The sequence below is a fragment of the Sinohyriopsis cumingii genome, chromosome 8 (genome assembly GCF_028554795.1).
Source record: "Sinohyriopsis cumingii isolate HCF-2022 chromosome 8, ASM2855479v2, whole genome shotgun sequence".
NCBI lineage: Eukaryota > Metazoa > Mollusca > Bivalvia > Unionida > Unionidae > Sinohyriopsis > Sinohyriopsis cumingii.
The window spans coordinates 16,442,285-16,457,246 of NC_142968.1; the positions used below are offsets into that span (position 1 = coordinate 16,442,285).

Consider the following 14,962-nt stretch of genomic DNA (forward strand, 5'->3'; position numbering starts at 1 on the left):
CGGACAGTTCATACCTGTCAACTCTCAAGCCGGGAGAAAAACCTCCATTTCTGGGGTTTTTTTTCCTCATCTACCTCCCGATCTCGTAATATCTCTAAATTTTTCGCAGCGAAGTCCCAATTATTACATTATGTCTGTCAATTTTCATTTGTCAGAAGAAAAAACCCCAACCCCAAACCATTTATAAATAGATATAACGTATGCAATCCACAGTCTAAACTGCCACACTGCAGACATCGTAGTGATATGACTGAAAAACTGTTAAAGCTATGTTAAAAATTCAAATCACACACACACACGTCTAAATCTGGCACTGGACGAAATAATTAATATCACACAACAGTTTTTATTATTCTGCAGTAAATAGAACGTGAAAATTAAACATTATTCAAGTAAATTTCAGAGGTTTTTAAACAATTACAACAGTACTATAGTATAAAAAAATGAAAAGAATAAAATTGTCACCAATTAGTTTAAATGAATGATCACTGTGAAATTTTCTCTGCAAACAAAATCGCATCTCCATTTCCGCCAAAGAAACTCGGCCTGTTAACACCTGACATTCCTCTACCATATATGTAAAGTTTAATTACCATGATTAAATTACAAGGAATAAAACAAAATATACCATGCAGTATATGTGGCCTTAAAGAACTAATTCTGAATAAATATTTTGTTCAGCAAACAGTGTTACATGCATTAAGACTTAAACCTGAAGTCCATGGCATCGTAAGTAAGAAAATAGGCATCGTTTATTTGGCAATCAATTGCTTGTGCTTACACATACACACACTCTCGAGCATGGTTTCTTTGAAGTATGTCCAAAGGGCAATCATTTTCTCAAGATCAATGCAAGGATAAGGATTATGTTCATTAGTCACACCGGCTTTATTGTTTGCATACTTAAATAAAAGCTTTTAGCTATTTTGCAATTTAGCCAGAGCTGACCAGAATATGCAAAATGGGCTTGTCCTGGGGGAATAATAAGGCATATCACAGGGAGAAAAGGTACGTCCCATGGGCGCTGGCACATTGAGGCGGGGAGGGGGGGGGGTCAATAGTTCCCTGCCCCCGTTTCTATTATCAGCCATTTAATGTGAAACTTTGACCTCTTTTCTTTTAATTGCTGCTATTTAAACTGCCCAAGGAATAGTTTTATATCAGTTCCAATCATTACATATTATTGTTTATACATACTACATCTATACAATGAATTTTTGTTTAAATTTGTAATTTTTATAAGATTACTGAAAATTGTGTTTAGAATCTTATTTTTGGCAAAGCCTCCATTTGATTAAAATCAAATCTAAATTTCACCTTGGACAGTAGTGACTTGATTTAGACTGTGCCATGTTAAGGCATGTATGTCAACATCTTGAAAATACATTTACTCATTTCACCAGCGCAATCAAAGTTTCCTCAAGCAAATAATTTTTGTTTCGACAAGCCTGACCGGCACCTCACTTTGAATACAGGATGGGCCGGAACTAAAACCAGAGGGGCTCAGGGTGTCGGGCTATCACATTTATTTTTAGCACCGCTGGTGTAGATAAAAGATCTGTGAACTGATTGTTGCATTTTGTGGTCACTTTGGCCTTCTGCCTATTTCCGTTAACTCACACGCCGGCCCTGTGCACGTTTAACACTTTTCCCAGGATTTAAAATAGTCAACGTTATGTCTGGAACAGCGCCAACTTTTAGTCTAGGCCTAGCATTTGCATATCCTTGAGCTGCCATTTTTTCAGAATCCCTCTCGTAACAGTCCTTTGAGAAATGTAATGAGCACAGAGTGCTGTATGGTGTTGCTTTGAAATTGACTCATTTGTAATAATGTATCCATTCTTTCATTATGCCTTTATCTTTCGGAAAAGAAAAAAAATGTCCACAGGATTTTCTCAGTGTTCGTTTACACCCGTAAGCAACGCAAAACGGTATTGTCTTTTACTCTGGCAACTCCCACTTGGGCTGCTGGAGTCGCTACTATGACGTCACATCCCGAAAGTAACCGAATAGGCACGGAAATTTTGCATATATAAGGTCACGGAAATTCATATTTTAATATTGGCAGTACGGTCGCAGATGATACTTCAGAATAAGGTTTTCTGCAATAGTACTTTTATTATTATTCTATATTTCCATTGGTTTCCGGTCTCCTTTAAGTACACACATTCAATTTTAAAACAAAAGTTTATTACCTTACAATGCTTTCAACGCCTCTATATTTAAGTCTTCATTTAACACAAGAAATTACTGATGCATCGAACTTAATAATTTAAGCATATTTTTTATGAAGATGAAGATTTTGTCTCTTTCAAACATGTGGGCTTGATTTTTCTGCTTTATTTGGATACTTTTTAACAAATTTTAAAAATAATTGTTCTGATTTCTTCTCTTTATTTTCTACCTGAACAGTCACAAGAATTTAAAATTTAAGTAAACATTCACTTTCTCCAAGTTAGACCTTGTGATGACAAAAAAATTTGATATATATGCCTATGTTACAAATGTTTGCTAGATTTAGGCTTAGATTTATTAAACAAATTCAATTTCTCTATAATTTTAATAAATAAATGAAAAATTCTTCCACTGAAACATGCTCAATAAAGAAAAAAATTGTAAAATATTTTCCACCCACAATATTTTTTAAACTCTGAAGCTGAAATGGATTTTGGGTAAGTTTGGAACACTTCCCCCACCACAAGATTTAATAAAATAGATAAACAAAACAATTATTTGAAAATAAAATTAAAGAAACTAAAATTGCATTGCTATCATGTATTCCTTCTCTTTTCATCATGTGAAATTTATTAAAGTAAAAAATATATCCCACAATTCCATATTTGTAGCAGATGCCAGCTGGAATATGCATCCTTACTGTAGTATCACTCATGTCAGATAACAAATTCACAAATGAGACGGGAATATCACCCGACTGCTTGAAGGCATCTGCAGTTCACGCATGATATGTTATATGGTGCAAAATTACCAAGATTAACTATCCCGGTTAACTATACCATGGTATCCTGCAAAAAAAATCATTATTTGAAAATATATTCACTGTGAGTACAAATGATAATCTTTTCGCTAGTTTGAGTTACAAAAGTATTATTAAAGCAAAATTATTGCCGTGTACACTATTTTACCCTACAAAAATCAATGCCCATTTGTATCAATTATGATTACATATGGCAAACAAACAGAAGCCCGGGGGATGAATAAACACAACTGACAGCGAGCAATAAACTCATTGGTTAAACTTACCAACAGGATATCAAATACAAAGGTTATTTTATTACAAAGCAAGCCAACCAAGAAAACTGACTTTGGATTATTTTAAGGGTGCCAATTTTTTGTTCTCATGAAGTCAGCCAACATAATGAAGCCAACTTTGGTTCTTTTGGATTCTTTTAAGTGTGCTGATTTCTTTTTTTTCTTCACAAAGTCGGCTGACATAGGGAAGCCAGCATTGGTTTGTTTCCTGCTGCATCCTCTATACTTGGGAAATCGTAGCTAAGGGGAAGTAACAGCATTGTATACTTCTATTTCAAGTAATTAAATTATTATTTCTTCCTTACATTTGATAATTGTTTTATTCTTTCTGTGTGAGTATAACTACTTTTAATCATGTAATACAAATCTGAAGTAAAAAGAAAAATGTTAAAGTATGGCTGGTGACCTTTAAAGTCCCGGGAATCAGTTTAAACGGTCAGTTTTATGCAAAGTACAAGGGTCAATTTAGCTGCTTTCTGGCCAGCCTGTGTCCCATGGCTTTTGATTTTGATTTGGAGGGCCAGGTTTTTTTTTTTTGAAGTGCCTTTTAATTCCAAAATGAGTTTATCCTATCTTGTACATAACACCTGAATTAAACACAAAAATGAAACCAAGAATGTACAACCAATGTACCTGTACCTGTACAAATTTAGCCTACTTAGCTCTTTCCCATTTGAGTAGGTGCTGTAAAACCCATTGCAAACTGCTGTCTAGGACATAGGAATGGTTGATATTTAGTGAAGGTGTACATACCAGTATGTATATGCCTGTATCTGTTCCAACAGTGACTTCAATGCCAGGGATAGTATAATGACTTACCTCAAGTTCAACGAGGTGTGCCAAAATATCCCATATTCAAGGTGCATTGCCCTCTAGGTCCAATTCTTGGACACAAAATTCTAGGATTGATGTTAATTTTTCTAACATGTTGATCCAATTCTGCAAAAATTATCTGCATGCCCTAGCTTTATTTCTGTATAAACCTGGCCACTGTAAATTGAAAATTACCTTAACTTCGGGGGTGGGGGATGGGGTTAATGTCTCCCCAAAATTTTCAGTTGTAAAACAGATGCCGCAGTATCAATTTCAATCAATGACAAGACCATCATCTAACATTCCAAATCACTGCAAAAAAAGACTGAACTGCTAGATACAAACTCTGTCCAAATATGTTCTTGCACACGTTTTTGGGTGATAACATTTTATTTGTAATGTGATACGAAAGTCCCAGTAACACAATTTTTACTGGATGGTGAAAATAAATAGAATTTATCCACAATTTGCATTCACACCTATCTGCCAGGTACAGTAATATTCATTCACCCTTAAGGACTGTTTTTCTGTTCTAATCTGTTTCAGTCTGCAACCATTCATACAGTAAATAAATACACAATTCATTATTTGTAAAGTTATACAGTAATGAGAATTGTTGTTTTGCACATTGTACATATTTCTCAAATAAATCTTTCTTCTCTAATTCGGTCCAACCAAGTCAAAATGCTCAAAACTGTTCAAATGATCATCAATTCAAGTCCACATGCCATAAAGATAGGACCTGTACAAGGCAATGGAAGTAGTCGCCTGAACAACAAAGCTTTGTCACTTTCTATCAGACAGCAAATATAGAAGACTAAAGTGGAAAACATTTGGTCTGGGTCAAATCTAATGTTTAACAGACATGAAATTTATCTCATATAATACATAATTTCAAATGCCACTTATTGAAATGATACAGCTCTGTTCTTCATCTTGCTTCAACCATTGGCTTCATCTGGTGAAGTATCATGAAGATTCCATGATCCCTGGCAAATGTTAATAACATCCTACAACCAGACAGATGTTTATCCTGATGATTATTTGAGAATGCTAATCTTTAATTGAACAGACTGGCCAAGAATTTAATTTAATGATTTAATAACAGTAAATAAAATAATTATTTTCTAACCAGTGAGGACTTCCTTGGCTGTCCAAGGAACCTTTCCAGTGTGTGTGTGTGTGTACAGCATGATACTTAAGAAACTGTTCATGACAACAACAATAATACATATAATAATAATAATACTAATATTGATGATTATATTTAAGTATGGGAAACAGTTAATGAATGGAACTAATTAGTCTTGTGACTCTACTGTATGTGCAAAGTTAACATAACATAGTTGCACAAAAAAATTAACAAAGTGATAATAAGCTACAGTGATATACATGTAAGGACATAATAAATAAAAACATTATGTAAGAACACACTGTGTACATACAGTACAATCATAGTGACACACCAAAGTGGAAGAATTTATACTTTCAGTTACAACGTATTTGTCACATCAAACAGGTTCCACTTTTCATCCAAGTTCAGATTATAATTAACTACATTTATATTTGTACTCTAATTTCCCTTCACATTCTGTTCCAAATTTGAAATTAGTGACCCTATTGCCCTCACTTTGTTGTCAGTTATTAACTATCTCACTCGTAACCAATGATTCACAGGATTTCTTTTCAGACTTCCCCTGAAACCCTCCAATTAGTTTCAGTCTTTCTTGTTGATCTGTGAAGACAATTTCATTCCATCATATATACATAGATTTCCTAATCTAAGAAATAGCCTAAAATGTTTCCAAGTGTCTGTGATGTACACCTCTCCTCTGATAACCTGAGGCTCGAACCCACATGGACTGAGGTGATATGTCCGTGATCTGTAAAGACAAGTGCCTAGGACAACTAAGCGACACAGGGCCACCCCTAATTTTTTGTCAAATTGTTGCAGTTGTTTTGAAAATATGGGATCTGGAAGGACAACGGGCAGAAAAATACAAAGACTTAATGGGCAGAAAAATACAAAGACTTGAGCTATTAGTGAGTGTATTGCCCATTATAATGATAACTTGCTCCACTACTGATGGGTGTTTTGCAATGGGCCCTGCCAATGATAATTTGCTCCAGAAAACCTTAAACTGAGGAACTTATCTTTGAAAACCAATGCTAGAAGATGAACATCGAGCTGATGATGTCGCATATACTGAATTTCTATTTCCTTAAATAAATAGGTGCATGATAACCCTCGTCATAATTCAACAATCATTACTTATTGACCACAGTTATGTGACTTCTTAACACATTAACCCCTGGAGGTTTTTAACATTTTTGCCTGAAAATCGAGCAGGAAACACATTTTGAAAGCTATTTCTTAATAGATCTGAAAACACCAAATCCCCAGTGATCTTTCAATAACATACTGCCTAGTTGTGTTAGAAACATCATTTTTCATTGGCTATTTGACTCGCACATGAGCAGAAGGGTAAAAGTTGGAATTCTAATTTTTTTGTACTAAACAGACCCATTTTGTTTTTTGTATCGAGACCACTCTTTATTCCAAATGCCCATCTTATCCTACTTTTTGCAAAGGCTCATCTGTCTGTTTGCAGTTCATACTGGTTTGCCCTAGATCTGAGGCCAAAAAGTCTAAAATCCAGACACAAAATCTGATTCCAACCACAGGCGAATTTTGGGTAGAAAAAGTGTGGTCCAAAAAATGAGGTTTTCTTTATCTGTATTTTATAATGGAACTAGACATTCCAGATTATTTGGTATCACTGTAGAGCTACATCTGTCTACCTTTATATAATACCACCCACTTTAGTGTATCATGCATGACCATAACGCTACAGAGCTCGGCAGTAGGCTACTACCTCCTGCCCCGTTAAGTCGTCACTAGGGGTTAATGTTTTATATAGACTAGTTTTGAGATAAAATTTTGTAATACTGCAGCTTGTCACAGAGGACAACCACCACACTTCTTTATAAAAACAGGACTGCCTTTTGGCAATTTCCTCATTTTTCATGAGTAAACATAAACACAACAAATCAACACAATGTAACAATATTCTGCAGTGAAAGTGCTCCTTTTACTAATCAATAAAAAAGTGAATGTTAAAAAAAGAGAAATGAACTAGCTCATTCAAATAATGAGAAACCTGGAAATCACCAGAAACGCGCAACCACGGGTGATAGGAGCAAATCTGAGTATCACCCACTGACTGCAACAATGATTTTGTAATGGCAAAATAAGATTGTCATCAGCTGATAATTTGCTGGTCCCACAACCCCAAGCCCCACATAATATTATGCAATAAATAATGATCTATTTTATACAAATATGTTTTAAATGTTTTTATTTCTGTAAAAGCTGTTGCATAACTTCATGAATAGTGTTAAATGAAAAAGTAGTACGTAACTCTTCCCAAAAATAGATGACTAGAAGTAAATGATGGCAAATCATCTAATTGTATTATATATTCAGGTGAAAAGATTGACCAATAATAGTAATATCTATAATAATTTAGCATTTGTTTTAAAAGTTGAAATAGTTTAAGATTTCAGAATGCAGTTTTACATAAGTGTGGTTGACAGCAAAATCAATGGTGGAGTGTGTGGTTTTACTGGTATAATGGTATACTGTGGTATGGATCCTTCCTTTATGTACACCACTGTACACTGCTGATGAATCACTTTTTGTGGTATTTCTATAAATAGTATGCAAAGAAATTTTTTACTTCAAATCTTTTGTTGCATTCGATGCCTGTTCCATCAATAATGATTTCAGAATTTAACAGGTCTCATTTTTATCTTTAATTTTATATACCTTCGACAAACTTTCCACATCTATCATTTACTCTTTGAAGGCTTCATCTTGCCATGATTTGTTATTCAATTCAAATAACTTACTTTTTTGTATCCTTACTTCTAATTAGCACAGTGTAGCCTATATTAACCTCACGTGCCATTAAACATTAAAATTGCTACTATGCCCTAACCACCATCATCTAAAGTGGCAAATTTTTTAATGACGTGACTGTCAAGAAAGCAACTGAAATGCATGTGTCATCCAGACTATTGCATAGCAACAACCCAAAATGGCAAATGTAGAAAATGAATTTTCACACACGCTGGTGCTGAATAAATTGTCTGACCGCATTCTGGCTTAAAATTCCAAGTAAGGTGGGAAGTTAACCAATAAGCTTGCCATCCTGGTTGCCAATGCAGTGCAGAGAAGTTTACAAAAATGATGACAAACCCAAACTGCACACAATGCCATCAACCATCCTGGTATCCAATGCAGTCAAGGTTGAGAAGACAAAAATTAAATATGGGTCTGTACATGTAGATCAGACTTGCCCACATGCGTATACGATGATGTTTCCAGATCATTTCAATATAGTGAGATTTAAAAGTAAAGTTATATGAAACTTTTGTTCTTTTCTCACTTTAATATCAATTTGCACATTCTACAGATTTTCACATTACAATACATAACCCAATACACTGTCCTGAATCACAATACATGTATGTCAAAACATATTGGAATATACAAATTCTACAAGTTGCAATGCTTTTTGTGTGTGATTTGGAATTTTAATGCAGCTTTAACAATTTTTCAATTAACAAATAGAAATTAAATATACTTAACACTATATATCTGTGTGCACATGTATGATTTTGAGATTTTAACGTAGCTTTAACAATTTTTCAGTCAGATCACCACAATGTCTGCAGTGTAGCAGTTTATAGTGATGTCTAGCACTGGGTCATCTTGCCACAGACATGTAGCATCATGTCCCACCCAGTAACATTATACTGACACCAGACTGACAAGTCCTGACAATAACCTCTTAATGCAGTGCACCAAGCAAGACAGCTGCTACTACCATTTTTATAAGTCTTTGGTATGACTCAATTGGGTTTCGAACCTGAGACCACCTGTATCTGAGGTGGGCGCTCTAACTATTTAGGCCACCAGAGTGGTCCCAACCCTGGTAAAATAAAAATCTATGATGTGAAGGTCCCATAAGTCACTGTATTACCACAAAACATGTTACCACTGTCCAATTCCTATAAACATGGGTTTATAACTACATGCCCCACTTGCATGATTCACTATTATTTGCACAGAATAGAGAATAGGGGTGGAACAGGGGTAAGTGCTTATTTCTAGCAAGGTCACAGTCAACTTCACTCTACCGTATACTGAAGCAAAATGTCACCTGACCTGGTGTCATGATCCCTACATATGAACCTGTACTTTGGAAAGAAAAGTTACAAGGACATGCAATTCAAACCATGTTGTGGAATATTGGAAATCAATCAATTCAGCATCTCGTGAATATAAATCCAAATACCAACAGGCAATATTATCGTAAATATACTACACTGAAAGCAAGGTGTGAAACAAATTGGAAAAAAAATTAAAAATAATTTTGCATCCATTGTAGATCTAAGGGAGTGATGGAAAACACCCCTGTCACTGGAGAAAAGCCTCCTGTCTGGGAGGTTTACATATATGCCTAATCTTGTATACAGCATGCAGGTCAACCTATAAGCACAACGTGAATATGTTTACTTGGAAGGGTTTTCTGCAATTTTTGCCATGATGTTTTTGAAACTTATCATCAGCACTGAATGGCCAGGATTGTGTTTGCAAACCCCATACTTGTCACCGTGCAAATCATATATTTGAAGGATTTTACAGTATCTGCCTTTTGTATAATTTGTCCCTTAGTTATATTATTTATTTACAAGGGTCTAAATACAGTTCTTGTAGCGTATTTAATTTATGCAATTCTGAAGCATAATTTTACTTTGCACCTAATGGACATGCTGATGTGCTGCTAAATGCTAATAAATACATAATATTCAGTGTATCCACTAAGGGTGCAAGACTGAGGGTCAAAAATCTCCTTGGTGTCAAAACTGGGGGTCTCTGAAGCACAAATGAAGGTAAAGGGAAACACTGACATTAATTTTCATACAGTATATGCCAGAACAAATCAAGTTAAAATGACTTATTTGTTCTTTTACAGCAAGTTTGAAGTGCAGTATAATCATTGAGTATATGAAGAAGTAGAAAAGACCCACAACATTCCATGTTGCATCTGCCCTGGATTACATCTATGATAATATTCCAGCCGAGGTCTTCAACTTTTCAAATGGGTGTGATTATATTAGAGGACTGATTTAGTACTGTAAGGATTTCAATGACTTTACATTTTCTTGCCTTTGTTTTATTAAGAAACCAAAAACTTCCTCTGAGCTGGCCAGGGTTGTACTGATCTACCATTTAGCCATACACATATAAGTGGATGCTAAAATTTGCAAAAAATTAAGACAGGAGACAATCTTTTTTATCTTTACATTTCCAGAAAATATTGAATCCTGTTCTATCTGCTTATCGGGCTTTACAACATGCATTTAAAATACACGTACTGTACGCATGACTTTACTACATGTATATATCTGGGTTCTCCACAGGACTGGATTTTGAAACTTGCAGTTCAGCACTGCATCCTTGAAAATGTTGCCGTCCAGTAGCAAAACTGCAGTCTAAATAACGATTCTTCATATTCCCTGATTACCGGTACACCATATTGTCACAATTATGCCACTGTTTGAGAAAAGCCAACTTAATGTACAGGATATCCCATAATAGCGCTCCTGAATATTTACAATCACTATTCCAGTATAGGCTACCTGGTAATACTCTCCACCTGCGATCCATGTCTACCAAACAGTATAAAATTCCCAAACCAAATAAGGAGTTATTTAAAAAAAAGTTTCCAATACTCTGGAACTCTGCTCTGGAATACTATTACAGTTCAGATTAGAAATGCCCACTCTGTTTCCTTCTTCCAAACCCAATATATTCAGTGGCTCCAGAGATGCAGCTAAAATCAAATAAATTCCTTTGTATGAGGGCATCAAGGTAGATTAGTTCTTAGCTAATTGTGTTACCCTCTTTAAATAAGGTCATTATTATTAATATTAGCTGATTGATAATGCTTGTTCATTTTAATTTAGTATCCTATTTAATGAATTAAAAATTAAAGTAGCTGAAAACAATGATTTTGAGGTTAAAACTGTAACGATTCTCAATTCCTTTACCTTGTCATCTTTAGTATTGTGCACTGCAAGGAGGAATCAAGGGAAAGATTGCACGATCTCTTCAAAACAATTTACTACACTGTCTTTACTATACAAATTTACTACACTGTCTTTTCTATACACATTTACTACACTGTCTTTTCTATACACATTTATTACCTAAATCACATTTCAAATCAATCCATTTTCCAAAACATCTTAATAATTAACAAATGACCATATTCCATTCACTATTTTTCATTGCATCTCTAAGCAACCCATCATACTACAGCCACTTTACCAAATTTTTCCATGGCAGATTTTGGATCTAAATCCCCTAGTTCTTGACCTCCCACTCTCATCAATGTCATTAAAGTTTTTGTATTAAATGTCCACCAACAGCTGTCTTGATGAGGGTATGTTAAACTTCACAAGTACAGTGTTCCTTGGGTTACCACCGCATTATACTTTCCCCAATCACGATACCATGTGCATAAAGCCAACAATGTCTCGTTGTTTTATCGTTTTTTTTTGGCTGATGGGAATGTCCTATTCTATGAATGATTCCAAAAATCTCTGTCACTTTGGTGTTGTTTTCTTTATCAAAACTAGAAGCATCTACTTCTTTTTGTCAGCTTGTCTCGTGAGAATCATACTCGTTTACAGCCTTGCATTTAAAATTGCCCTCAGAACAGTACACATGTAATAATCACTTTGAAAATGGTACATCTGTACACCACACAGGAAAAAACAGCTGATTTTATGATGATTTTTAATAATTAACATGACAGTTTGTATTCCTCCAACACACAAAACAAATCCTAAAAGCACAAAGTTTCTAAATATAGTGTAAGATATGATTCAAGTGTTCCAAAGATCATTCAAAGATTTTTAATTTTATGGATTAAAACTGATTAATATTGATCAGAGATGTAAAAGCACAAATGCCTAATTGTTTTTATTACATTGATCCTTAGGCACAAACAGTCGATAGCAGCTCTATTTAAGACATTTAAAAGCACTTAAACTTTTTTTGATGGCTTGTACACCACATAACTGACACTCTCCTTACAGAAACAGATTAAATAAATCAGAATTTAGCAGAAACCATAAAAAACAACATGCATACCAAAGACTCGTTTAAATTTTTGTATAGGCATTGGAGAGAACCCTGTGGATAGACTTATAGCAACTCATCTATTTAATTTAGCTACTGTGCATGTGTAGTCTGTATGTAAGTACAGAAACATAATGACAAAATACTCCTAGTTTATTATTATGAATCCATGTTCTACATTTAATATTCCCCTACAGAACCCACATAGAGAGACTTGCCTTGCACATGTACATACAGATAGCTCTGGAACAAAAATCAATATATCTGAATTTTTCATCTGCTTTAGAAACACACTGCGGAGCTTCAGGCAGTGGGTTCTCAATGCTTCCAGGAGAGCTCTCCAATATATCTTGCATGAAAGTCTTGGAAAAGTCAGGTTTCTGCAGTTCACAGCTGTTGAACAATTTTGTTTGTTAGATGATGAAGCAATTATTGACATAATCAACAAGTATATATGCCCAGACAAACTTGCTCCTTGCAATTTCCAACATTTGTACTAAAATTTATGCAGATGCTGCTGTTGGCACTATGGTAGTACAAAGAATAGTCACGAAATGATGATGTGTGATCCCTGGCAAGTGCATGTTTCTGGATATGAATATCACTATGGCACAGGTCTCCTCTTTTACCAGTACTGTCCTCTTCCACGTAAGCAGTTTCTGCTCTAAACAGTGACATTGTTAACACAATCAGGAATTTATATTACGCATGTGTCAAAATTAGCTTTTAGTACAATATATACAAGGGTGCCACACTGGCATGCAAAGAGTCTTCCAGATTCTTTGTAGAATGAAATGTGTTAGACTACAGATTAATGTCTCTGGTTTGACTTCAGAAAACTACATAAAATGATATATCTCAAATGTTTTTTTTTCAGATACTCCAGTTTCTTCCACCTAAAACAAGACAGCCTCCATCAATCTCCTATTTAGAATAGTTGGTTTTAAATGTAGAAATCCTACATTCTTGAATTCTTGCTCATCTCCTTGATCACTCCACTCACCAGCAGAGGGTGTTCCAATTAAGTGAAAGAGGGATATTAGGCAAACAGAAACAGATCTTCCAAAACAACAGTGAATGACAGTCATTATGAACATCAGTATTAACTTTGTCATGACTGAAATAAAATACGCACTTCAACAAAATATCGGAGCCCTGAGTGGCTGAGTGGTCTAAAGCACTCTCCATTACGGATCACTGCCATCTCACGTCTGTCTACGTGGGTTCGAGTCTCCGATTCGGCCAATGTGGGTATGTGAGAAAGCTTGCCAGTAGCTTCTCATGGGTTGGTGGTTCTTTCCGGGATTTTCCTGGGTTCTTCCTCCACCATTAATACTGGCTGCCATGTATAGCCTATCATGTGCTCAAATATGGCATTAAAACCCTACAACATCAGCAACAAAATATCAACAAGATGGCTAGTACTTTGTGACGTGCAACACAGGAATTCAAGTTATTATATGCTGCTGCTACACTTCTACACCTGATTAAAGTATGTTAGTTTGTTTACTGTATAGCATGAAACATGATCATCAAATCACTCTATGAAGATCCTTCCTTAGCCACATTTTTGACGCCATCAAATTCTACCATGTTTTCAAGATCAATCTAGTATATGGGTACCATACAGTCCGCTCCACTTAAATGCATATCGCTTAATTGCATAGATCACTTAACTGCATAGCGAAAGTTTGGTCCCATTTTCCTTCATTAATATGCATTGTAATCAATATCGGATAAATGTGCATTGGTTAAATACATAAACTGTTTAATTGCATACAATTTGCTGGTCTCAATCGTTGACTTTATATGTATTTGACACCGCTTAATTGCATAAACATGGTTTAGACATCTAAAGTGGGGGTCAAGGCTGTATACTTGTAGACTGCTATCCCAAAGATCATAGAAAATTGTAGACTGGTGCCCTGGCCAACCTATGCTCTCATTAGTTAAGGCATTATTAATGCCAGTGCACTGGCTCTAGAGCTAGAAATTATTGCCAGCTGGCAACGGCCAGATGACCACCTGAGGAGTCATTAGTCACAGTAATCTCAGTGGTTAGCACAAATTCCTAGTTGACTGGTGACTTAGCCCTAACCCCACATTGGATCAAGTTTCTTGTACAACTCCTGAAGAAAGCAATGTAAATTCAACCCATTAACCAAATCTAAAATGGCTAAGTGCACATGTAAGACGTTATCGTTGGCGGATTGTGTGGAAGTGACTAAGAAGTTAGATAATAAAGAAAGTCATCGATTGCACAGTTATTTGGTGTTAACCAAAGTATGATATCGAGAATTCAGAAAAATAAGAAAAAGATTCTTGACGATAACACTGATGTTTTTATCCCACCCATTATGGCATTGGATGATTTCAATCGCTATGTGGTGGTGAACACCTTCACAGTGATGAAGAAAAAACAGATGCTGATATCTGTTCAAACATCCAGCAAGAAGAAAAGGATTCAGATCCAGAGGATGTGAAGGATTCTAGCAATGATTTGTCTGTCACGCCATCAAACTTTGCTACTGCCATTAAAAGTCTGGAGACTATTAGAGCGTTTCTGGAAGCAAATGGGTGCTATTTTATAATTTGCAGACTACTGTCCACTAGATTGGCTGTCCCAATTGTATTAAAAAATATATTACAGACCTTTTTTAC

The 14,962-nt window shown here is 35.3% G+C and overlaps 1 protein-coding gene across 5 annotated transcripts in view; it reads right to left on the reverse strand.

Moving 5' to 3' along the window:
• LOC149793042 (neural cell adhesion molecule 2-like) overlaps nt 1-14,962 on the reverse strand; it is a 166,735-nt gene that overhangs the window by 138,238 nt on the left and 13,535 nt on the right. The gene's annotated exons all lie outside the window — the stretch shown is intronic.